Raw genomic sequence first — 9,576 nt, forward strand, 5'->3', positions numbered from 1 at the left:
GCAGACAGGAGTCTAGCATGGCTGTCCTCGGAGAGGCTCCACCCAGAAGCTGATTCAGACAGATACAGACACCCATAGAAGAGCAGTGGATGTAGCTCGGGGACTTTTATGGAAGAATAGAAGGAAGGATTGCAGACCCCAAAGGGATTGGAACTCCACAGGAAGACCAACAGAATCAACTAACCCGTATGCTTGGGGCTCTCAGAGACTAAACCACTAATAAAGTACATACAGGGGCTGGCCCTAGGCCTTTCCACACGTATTATTAATTATTAATTATTATTATTATTAACATTTCATTCCATTCACTGCCTCCTCCTTCCAGTGCTTGTAGCAGATGTGCAGCTTGGTCTTCATATGGGTCCAGAAAAACTGGAGTTGGGCTATCCCAAAAGCTGCTGCCAGAATATGGGATATCTTCTAGTTATGTTACCTTGTCTGGCCTCAGTAGGAGAGGAAGCACCTAGCCTCTCAGAGACTTGAAGCTCGAGGGTGGAGAGATACCCAGGGTAGACCCCACCCACTTGTTGAGAAGGGTAGGAGTGATGGGGGAAGTAATTGGGAGGAGCTTACTGGAATGTGAAGGAAGAGTGAATGGCATTTAAAGAAAATAAGTAAAATAATAGTAATGATAAAATAATAATAGTAATAATAATAAATAAGAAAAAGAAAAAATAAACAATGAAAAAAGAAAAAAGAGAAAATGGAATGATTCTAAGGAGAAAACACAATGTGATTTACCTTGGTTGTTGTACTGATTTCTCTACTTCATCACTCACCAGAAAATGCCATCAGATATAATAACAATACATATGCTATTTCTGAGAATTTATTTATAGGATAACTATACATATCTTACAAACATGATTTGCTAGTTTTAATCATATTCATAGTTTGCATTTTATAATGTACCACATTATGATTTTTCTGCTGCAAACTGAAGTGCCAATTTTAATTCAAAAAATTGTTTTTGAGACAGAGTTTCTCTCTGTAGCAATGACTGTCCTGGAACTTGCTCTGTAGGCCACACTGTAGATCTGCCTACCTTTGCCTACCTAGTGCTGGGATTAAAAGCTTAATTCAAAAATTTAGTATATAGTTTCAAAATAGGTTTGTGTATAAAATTACTCCTAGGGATATTTTTACATGAACTTAGGGACAAATACTGTCATATTTCCTAAATTATATATATACATATCATAATTTTATATACATATTTATATATTTATAATTTTATATACATAGAATATATATATATATATATATATATATATATATAAATTATCTTTAGTTATGTAAACAATTGCCTTAGCAGTAGAATACTTTATTTGACAAACATTCTCCACATTCTCTGTAGATTAGAGGAGTGTAGAAGGAGTGGGAACATTTGTAAAGTCATTGAAGAGAGACAAGGAGGTGGAGATGGAGATGCTTTGACTTAAACATCATTCAGAAACAGGCTTTAATTGTTTTCAGTTCTTTGTTTCAATCATAATCAAGTCTACTTCCATGCTCATCCATGTATCAGAATGGCTATATGGCAGCTAGATTACTCCAGTACAGAGTGAAACTTTTGTGGCTATTTAACCACTCATGGGTGAGCTGGCTACTGTACCATAATCATTTTAAAGTCACTTCATTCTTGAAATTTTATTTTATTACCATTTTTGCTCCTGATTTTCTATGCTGTCATAATACTTTAGGCCAAATTCTCCCTCAGTTGTGGAAATATTTTCTAAAATGTTTTTGGAAACTGGAGAGGTGGCTCTGTGGTTAAGAGCATTTGCTGCTTTTGCAATGAAGAGTTCAGTTCCTAGAACCCACACGACAGCTTACCATCTGTCACTCCAGTTTCAGGGGGCTGTAAGACCCTCTTTTCATTGGCAATAGGCATGCACATGATACATATACATACATACAGGCAAACACTCATGTTTAAAACCCACAATAAGAAAAGTTAAGGATGTTGAACATTTCTTTAGGTGCTTCTCAGTCATTCGATATTCCTCAGGTGAAAATTTGTTGTTTAGCTCTGTACCCCATTTTTTAATAGGGTTATTTGGTTCTCTGGAATCTAACTTCTTGGGTTTTTGTATATATTGGATATTAGCCATCTGTCAGATGTAGGGTTGGTAAAGATCTTTTCCCAATTTGTTAGTTACTGTTTTGTCCTATTGACAGTGTTCTTTGCCTTACAGAAACTTTGTAATTTCATGAGGTCCCATTCGTCAGTTCTTAATCTTAGAGCATAAGCTATTGGTGTTCTGTTCAGGAAATTTTCTCCTGTTTCCACGTGCTCAAGGCTCTTCCCCAGTTTCTTTTCTATTAGTTTCAGTGTGTCTGGCTTTATGTGGAGGTCCTTGATCCACTTGGACTTGAGCTTAGTATAAGGAGATAAGAATGGACCGATGTGCATGCCAGCCACCATTTGAAACAACACCATTTATTAAAAAGGCTATCCTTTACACTGGGTGGTTTTAGCTCCTTTGTCAAAGATCAAGTATCCATAGGTGTGTGTGAGGGGTTCATTTCTGGGTCTTCAATTCTATTCCATAGATCTACCTGCCTGTCACTGTACTAATACCATGCCCTTTTTAACACTATTGCTCTGTAGTACTGCTTGAGGTCCAGGACACTGTTTTCCCTAGAAGATCTTTTACTGTTGAAAATAGTTTTAGCTATCCTGTGTTTTTGTTATTCCAGATGAATTTGAGAATTGCTCTTTCTAACTCTATGAAGAATTGAGTTTGAATTTTGATGGGGGACTGCATTGAATCTTTAGATTGCTTTTAGCAAGATGGCCATTTTTACTATATGAAATCTGGCAATCCACGAGCATGGGAGATCTTTCCATCTTCTGAGGTCTTCTTCGATTTCTTTCTTCAGAGACTTGAAGTTCTTGCCATACAGATCTTTCACTTGTTTGGTTAGAGTCACACCAAGATACTTTATATTGTTTGTAACTATTGTGAAGGGTGTCACTTCCCTAATTTCTATTTATTCTTTGAGTATAGGAAGGCTACTGATTTGTTTGAGTTAATTTTATATCCGTCCACTTTGCTGAAATTGTTTATCAGCTGTAGGAGTTTTCTGGTAGAGTTTTGGGGGTTGCTTAAGTATACTATCATATCACCTGCAAATAGTGATAATTTGACTTCTTCCTTTCCAATGTGTATCTCTTTGACATCCTTTTGTTGTCTAATTGCTCTAGCTAGAACTTCAAGTACTATTGAATAGATATGGAGAGAGAGGGCAGCCTTGTCTAGTCCCTGATTTTAGTGGTATTGCTTCAAGTTTCTCTCCATTTAGTTTGATGTTGGCTACTGGTTTGCTGTATATTACTTTTACATTGTTTATGTATGGGCCTTGAATTTATGATCTTTCCAAGACTTTTAACATAAAAGGATGCCGAATTTTGTCAAATGTTTTTTCAGCATCTAATGAAATGACCATGTGTTTTTTTTTTCATTGAGTTTGTTTATGTAGTGGATTGCATTGATGGATTTTCATATATTGAACCATCCCTGCATCCCTGGGAGGAAGCCTACTTGATCATGGTGAATGATCATTTTAATGTGTTTTTGGATTTGGTTGACAAGGGAAATGCAAATCAAAACAACCCTGAGATTTCACCTCACAAAAGTACAGAATGGCTAAAATGGAAGAAGGAAGAACAAAGTGTGGATACTTGGGTCCTTCTTAGAAGGGAGAATAAAATACCCACAGAAGAAGATACAGAGACAAAGTGTGGAGCAGATCTGAGGGAAAGACCATCCAGAGACTACTCCACCTAGGGATCCATCCCATATACAGTTACAAAACCCAGACACTAATATTGATGCCCACAAGTGCTTGCTGACAGGAAAGGATACAGCTGTCACCTGGGAGGCTCTTCTAGTGCCTGACAAATACAGAGGGAGACACTCAGCCAGTCATTGAACTGAGCACAGGGTCCCCAATGCAGGAGCTAGAGAAAGGACCCAAGGAGCTGAAGGGGTTTGCAGCGCCATAGAAGGAACAACAATATGAGCCACCCAGTACTCCCAGAGCTCCCAGGGACAAAACCATCAACCAAAGAGTACACATGGAGTTACCCATGGCTCCAGATGCATAGGCAGCAGAGGATGGCCTTGTTAGATGCCAAAGGGAGGAGAGTCCCTTAGTCCTGGAAAGGCTTGATGCTGCAGTGTAGAGGAATACCAGGATAGGGAAATGGGAGTGGCTTGATCGGGGAACAGGGAGAGAGGAGATGGCTTGTGGAATTTTCAGGATGGGGTGAACTAGGAAAGGGGGACAACATTTGAAAAGTAAATAAGTAATATATCTCATAATAAAAGAAAAGTTAAAATGTTTTTTCAGTATATTAGGGTTTCTTTTTTCCTACCCTTTCTCTCCATTCTTCTTCCTGTTTCTATCCTTTTCTCCTCTTTGTCTCTGTCTCTCTGTCTCTGTCTGTCTCTCTGTCTCTCTGTCTCTGTCTCTGTCTCTCTCTCTCTCCATTCCCCCCACCTTATACCAGCGGTAGAGATGAGGGCATCTCACATTCTCTACAAGCAGTAGTAGTTATCTGTAGAGTACTAATATTCTACATGTTATCAGCAGATAACCGAAGCAATCTGCCTTTCCTTATTTTAATTATTTTTTTTTTATTTTTTACTTTGAGATAGATTTCTGACATCTTAGACTTGATCCACATTGGACCACTTGTTCTCTAATCCTGGTCTGGAATCCCGGCCTTTGCCTTAGTGAGCCCATCCCCCATGTCCCATTCCTCATTTCCCTAGTGCTTGATCTTCTTCTTCCTTAGTTTATTCTCCTGTGTGCCAAGACTGCCTCTTCAGGTAGCCCTATTTATTTGTTTTATTATTATTTAAAATTTTTGTTTTCCTCTAAGTTGGTTCTATAACTTAACGATTCTGAATACAGCTGCAATAAACATGAATGTGTACGTACTGTGTTATATGGACCTGGAGCCCTTTGGGTACACAGCAGTGGTATAGTTGGGTCATCCAGTAGATCTGTTTTCAGTTGTTTGATGAACTTCCACACTGTCCTATACAGTGGCTGAACTAGTGTACATTCCCACCAGCACTGTATGAAGACTCATTTTTGTCTGCATCCTTGCTAGCATATAGTTTGTTTTGTATTTTTTTCTTTATGGCTGGAATTCTGATTAGGGTAAGATGAAATCTCAGTGAGGTTTTGATTTATGTTTATTTGATGGCTAGTGTGATTAAATTTTGTTTGTATGTTTATTGGCCAGTTTTTATTTCATTCTTTTGAGAAATGCCTGTTCATTACTCATTTGAGAGTTGGGTTGTTTTATTTCTTCTTACTTAAGTTTGAGTCATATGAAGTTAAGAATTGTTGTTTCCATGTCTATGAAGAATTGCATTGAATCTGTAGATTGCTTTTGTTAAGATGGCAATTTTCACTGTGTTAATCCTACTGACCCATGAGCATGGGACATCTTTCCATTTTCTGAGGCCTTTTTTGATTTCTCTCTTCACGGACTTGAAGTTCTTGTCAAACAGGTCTTTCACTTGCTTGGTTAGGGTTATACCACGGTATTTTATATTATTTGTGACTATATCAAAGTGTGTTGTTTCCTTAATTTCTTTCTCAGCCCCTTTATCATTTGTAGAAAGGACAGCTATTTATTTCTTTGAGTTAATTTTATATCCTGCCACGGTGCTGAGGTTGTTTATCAGCTCTAGGTAGAATTTCTAGGGGGGTTTCTCATGTATATACTATCATCCATGAATAGTGAGACCTTGTCTTCTTCCTTCCAATTTGTGTCCCCTTGATCTCCTTTTACTGTCTTATTGCTCTAACTAGAACTTCAAGTACTATACTGAGTCAATAGGGAGAGAGTGAGCATTTTAAATTGTGTGTATATGGTTGTGGGTATGTGCTTGTAGAGACTAGAAATGCCAGATTGCCTTAGAGCTGGAATTGCAAGTCTTTGTGAGTGGTGCTTCCTAGTTGCTGAGTAAAACACATGTCTTCTGGAAGAGTAGTGGGCACTCTCACTCACTGATCCACCTGTCCATCCCATTTAGGAGATTTGTTTTCAAGATTTTTATTTTTATTTTATATGTATGACTATTCTGTCTGCTTTTGCCTCCTGCCTACTGGGATTAAAGGTATGTGCCACCACTATTCTGGGAGAGTAACTTTTAAAAAAGTATTCGTTCAATATATATGGAGTTTTTGTCTGCATGTACATCTGCACACCAGAAGAAGACAATAATTTTCATAGTTATAGTTGGTTCTGAGCCATCATGTGGGTAGTGGGAGTTGAACTCAGGACATCTGAAAGAACAGCCAGTTCTCTTAACCACTGAACCATCTCTACAGCCCTAAGAATACAAGTTTTTAAAGTATGTCTTAATGACTTATTAAATTTTATTCATATTTATTGTAAAGCCTCCTTTTCAATTGCTTATATTATGAATTTGGGTCTTCTTTCTATTACTTTGGCTAGGGATTTGTTGATCTTTTCAAAGAACCAACTATTTGTTTCTTTGATGTACTTTATTGTTTTATATTCATTTTTCTTTAATTGATTTCCACCTTGCTCTTAATTAGATATTTCTACCTTCTGATTCAGAGTCTGGCTTCTATATTTTCCCCGTGCTTCTACAGTATATTTTTAATTATTTTCTTGCATTTCTATTATTTCTATTAAGCTATATACTTGAAACTATAAACTTCCCACGTAGGGCTGCTTTCATTATATCCTATAGTTTCAGTATTTTGTTTTCCCTTTCCTTCTAAATGTTTTTAATTTTCTTAAAAATCATTTAAACTTTTCTTAAATTGTTGACTTCTTCGACAACCTCTCCATCATTGAAGCACACACTGTTCAGTCTCCATGTGTTTGTGCATGAGCTTTGGCTCCTTGATAGAATACAAGAAATTATTTCAGCTTTCCTATATTTGTTATGACACATTTTGTATCCTATTTTGTGATTGTATTCTAGAACAAGTTCTATGGACTGTTGAGAGAATATGTATGGTGCCATGTTTAGGTGGAAGATACTGCAAATATTTGTTAGAGCCATATAATCGATGATGTTGTATCACACAGGTGTTTCTTTTTCTTTGCCTTTTTTGTTGGGATATAGAGTCTCCTAATATTACTATGTTAGGGTTGGTCCTGTGCCTTATGTCTTTGCATCTGGTAATAGCTGTTTTGTGAAATTAGATGCATTTATATTTATATTTAGTGGGTATATGTTTAAAACTGAAATATCCTTTTGATAGACCACTCCATTTTAAACAGAATCAAGTGGGCTTTATCCCTTTTGATTAATTGGTTTTATGCCTGCTTTGCTTTTTACTAAGTACATTTGCTTAGAATATCTTTTTCTCTCCTCTCATCCTAAAGGTCCACCTGTCATTGCTAATAAGTTGCATTATTTTTGGAGGCAACAATAGATGGATCTTATTTCTTTTTAAAATCCAATTGGTTAGTCTGGGTCTTTTGGGAAACTGAGATCATTAATAGATCATTAATGAAAGTCAATTATTAATTCCTGTCATTTTGTCAATATTGTAGGGTTTAGTGTATTTCTACCTCTCATTTTACCTCATTAATACTCTAGCATGTTTTATTCTTTTCTGTACCTTTATTGATGTGTTTACATTTCTTTGGTCAAATTGGTTTCTTGAAGTACTTTTTGTAGTGCTGACTTATTGTTTATGAATTCATTTACCCGTTTCATCATGGAATGTTTTATGTTTTCCTTCGAATATGACAGATAATTTTACTAGATAGAGTAGAAAGGCTTGGTAGTTATCTTTCCCAACTGGAATATACCATTCCAGGCACTCCAGGGTTTTAAAGTTTCTGTTGAAAATTTGGTATTTTTTTGATGGGCTTGTTCTTAGGCTATTACTTGCCATTTGTTCTGAATTTTTTCAACACACTTTTGTCCTTCAATATATTTGGCATCTTAACTATAGTATGACAGGAGGGGTTTCTTTTCTGGTATTGTCTATTTGGGGTTCTAAATTCCTTCTATACCTGGGCCAGCATATCACACTCTAGATTTGGACATTTTTCTGTCTTGAAAATGTTTTCTATGCCTTTTGTATGAAATTCTTCTATTCACAGGCTTTTGCCTTTTACCATGTCTTTTAGATCTTGGTTGTTTTGTTCATCCCTTTTCATTAACTTATCTTTCCAATTGTCTAAATGTTCCTGTTTCACTATATCTTGTCACCCCATCCTTCCCTTCTGTTAAGTGTGCCTTAAGACATGTTAAGGTTTTCTCCTCATTTAGCAAAGCCTCTTTTCCTTTGATAGTGTACGTCCCACACCCATCAACACTAATTCTAAGGGAATATTTGAATGCTATTTATTAAAGTGTTCTGAGAAAACCAAATATTAAGAAAAAGAAAAAGCATAAAGTCATATTTTTATATAAATCAATTGTCTAAATGAATAAATGAATAAATGAGAGTATTGAAAGCTGAAAATCTATTAACTCCAAATTACTAATTACAGAGCCATTTGAAGAAGTTATTGTTCTCTTCTGGACTGTGAACAGACAGTAATGGACAGACTGACTGTATAACACCGAGTCTATCTGTAAGTACATAGCGTGAGGTGGGGAAAGGAGACTGTTGCTGCGTCTTGTTGGCGCAAGGATTAAGCTATGGTACTTCTTTTTATGACTAGCTGGAAAACCTGACCCACAGAAGCGAGGAGCCCTGCTCACTGCCTTCATGGCTCAGCACCTGGCCCACTCCTTAATAAGCCTCAGGTTCCCCCACAGACCCTTGCCCTCTTCTGTGTATGAGTCTGTGCACAGCCAGAGATGTAATGATGTCAGGACTCTTAGTAGATGCGATGTAGTCCAGGGAATGAACTATACTCATGATGATAGAGAGGGATTTCCAGGTGGGAAACAGACCTCAGAAATGAAGGGTGACCTGGCAGGGGCTGGACCTTCTTGAACTATGATAGGAGACAGAGAAAGGTGAAAAACTCTATTTTCTACCTTTGGATATTAATCTCCCAGCACTTTCTCTCATATTCCCAAAATATAAGGCAAAAAAAAGCATGAAAGAATCACCCTCAGGTTGAGGATAGATCAAGGAAAAGGCAGGAAGGGCTTACATTGGTTAGACACAGAGATATTGATACATTTTTATGGAATTAAACTCAAGCAGACTAAGAACTACAGAGATGGCCCAGGAATTATGACAACTCTTACTGCTCTCTCAGAGGATGTGGGTTTAGTTTCCAGCACCCACAGTGGGAGGCTCACAACTGTCTGTAACTCCTTTTTCCAGAGATTCACTCCCTCTTCTGGCATTCTCAGGCATTTGCACACACACACACACACACACACACACACACACACGCACACACACACACACAAAGACACATACACATGAGACAGACAGAGAGAGATCATCTGACATGATCCTCCTCACATTCTCTATCATTTTCAGTGCATGTATGCACATGTGTTTGCCTGTGCATGTATGAGGTCTTTGTTGAGGTTATGGCCCAGTCATAAGAAAAGTGTAAGTTCTCATTTTAAGAGTGCATGCAACGTG

At 37.3% G+C, this 9,576-nt stretch overlaps 1 long non-coding RNA gene across 1 annotated transcript in view; it reads left to right on the forward strand.

The window, feature by feature from the left end:
- The window catches only part of LOC127685357 (uncharacterized), a 36,099-nt gene extending 27,500 nt beyond the window's left edge, over window positions 1–8,599 (forward strand). The window contains exon 3 of the long non-coding RNA XR_007977852.1: window positions 8,516–8,599. This is a non-coding gene — a long non-coding RNA (uncharacterized LOC127685357). The remainder of the gene's footprint in view (window positions 1–8,515) is intronic.
- The last annotated feature ends 977 nt before the right edge of the window (window positions 8,600–9,576 follow it).

This window comes from Apodemus sylvaticus, chromosome 5 (genome assembly GCF_947179515.1).
Source record: "Apodemus sylvaticus chromosome 5, mApoSyl1.1, whole genome shotgun sequence".
Lineage (NCBI taxonomy): Eukaryota > Metazoa > Chordata > Mammalia > Rodentia > Muridae > Apodemus > Apodemus sylvaticus.